Source organism: Rana temporaria, chromosome 9, assembly GCF_905171775.1.
Source record: "Rana temporaria chromosome 9, aRanTem1.1, whole genome shotgun sequence".
Lineage (NCBI taxonomy): Eukaryota > Metazoa > Chordata > Amphibia > Anura > Ranidae > Rana > Rana temporaria.
This window is the reverse complement of record NC_053497.1, coordinates 81,635,877-81,637,728: the sequence shown is the minus strand read 5'-3', so window position 1 is coordinate 81,637,728 and position 1,852 is coordinate 81,635,877. Positions and strand designations below refer to the sequence as shown.

At 40.2% G+C, this 1,852-nt stretch overlaps 1 long non-coding RNA gene across 2 annotated transcripts; it reads left to right on the top strand.

Annotated features, from left to right (window-relative positions):
• The first annotated feature begins 371 nt into the window (after nt 1–371).
• LOC120913667 lies at nt 372–1,479 on the top strand. Of its 2 annotated transcripts, none has more exons than XR_005743557.1 (3): nt 372–620; nt 710–804; nt 1,304–1,479. It is a non-coding gene; the product is annotated as an uncharacterized LOC120913667 (long non-coding RNA). The 2 variants fall into 2 exon arrangements; XR_005743556.1 differs by lacking the exon at nt 1,304–1,479 and adding an exon at nt 960–1,058.
• The last annotated feature ends 373 nt before the right edge of the window (nt 1,480–1,852 follow it).

The following is a 1,852-nucleotide window of genomic DNA, read 5'->3' as shown; positions in this document are numbered from 1 at the left end:
CATCCAATATTTTGAGGCCCTCAACCTGATAGTGGATATCGGGCTGGGCTTCAACTTTCTTTCCACTGTTTTGGGCACATTTGGCGATGTGTCGCAGTTTCCTCCTTGGTATGGCCAATTGTGCAGTTTGTTTATTGGCCACAAGGGCGCTCGGGGAGTTTAGTGTTAGCCTCCACACTCACTCCCCTTACCACAGCTGATTTTCCTCTATGCAATGTCGTTAGCAGTCTTCCTTTTTTGTCGGTAATACTGACAACACAGCCCCTGTCCATCTGTGATCAGCTTGCCTTGTTTGCTGTGTGCATTGTCACACATACTTTCTTGAGCCCACTTGTCCACTGATGGGGTTAAATTTTCTCCCCAACGTTTTGACATAGTGAGCTCTCTGCTTGATCCATTCCACCTGTCATCCCATCAAGCCTCCTCACGCTGCAGGTGTATTGCACGCATTGCTTTGGGACTTGTTTCAGCTGTGATTGGCCCACCCGATATCATGTGATGCTTACACGTCACACATCGGGTTAGGACAGCCTATTTAAACGGCATTTTGCTGCAAACTCAGTGCAGAATGCCGCAGGGTCATATGTTCAGTGAGCACTCTTGTCCTTAATGCTTTGCAGGTATGTTAAACTCCTTTTGTGCTATCTCTCTACACTGCTAGATTTCACTCCATCTAATTGCAACTATGCTTGCTGTGTATGCTCTTTAGTTCCCCTCCTGGATCAAGCAGCTGATTTCTTCTGGCTTTATACACACTAAGCTTATTGTGACACTGCCTGCGATCCTTATATAGATCTTATACAGGTATGTGTATTTTTTTGCAATTTCTAAATAATCTCGGCTCCGTTTTGATAATGTTTATACAATTTATTTATTTTATTTTTATCTTTTTCTATGGTTGCCCCGTTTGGAGGCAGGACACCTTTGTAATTTGTAGCCAATTGTTATCGTTTAAACAGATATTTTGGGAAATCTACATGATTCCTTCCTTGAATTAACACTGCAGCTGGATTGCTCATTGATGTCCCTGGTCTTTAACCCCATAAACCGTTATATATGCAAGTCATTTATGCTTTATGGTCTCACAGTCATTACTGCTAAACTAAGTTAACCAATATTTTGGTCATTATGTCTTAAATACATATATATCTCACAGATAATAATATGTTAACCCCTAGCCATCCCTATTGCTTTGGCTATGGTGTGTGTTTTTTTTTTTTTTTCCCTCTGTCTCACTTACATGTTAACCCTTATATGACTGTCCTTTTTTGACCATTTTCAAACTTTTCCTGCTCATTTGCAGGATCATGCACATGACCATTTTCACCTCGGCGGTTTTCTGTGTTTGTCGCTAGTTGTGGGCAACTCGTGGGTAAGATAGTGTGGTCTTTAAACTTTGGAACCATTTTTTACCATTATATGTTGTACCTGATTTAAGCAATTGGAATGTGTATCATATTTTACTGGTTAATGCTTGTATATATACACCTTTCAGTTGCATATTTTGACTGGATATCGCTATCGAAGCGGAAGTCCGCGAAACATGTAGGGTCCATGCGCTTTCCTTTTCCAGTTGCATCCATATTTACAACTGACTGATGCTGTGTTATCCACTGAATCAAATCAACAAACTGGTTGTCCACTTTTCTTTTAAACTATTGTATTGTATGTTTTGTATTCATAAATAAAGCATTTTTGTAATTTTCTAACAAGAATTGTGCTTTCTCATCACTATCAATTTGCTAAAGTATGCACCGCAAATTATCCCCTTCCCTTTCCCATTGGAAAAAACTTTATCTACTTCCCTATTCGTGAGGGAGTCTATGCCATTAACTATAGGGTGGCCCTGTGG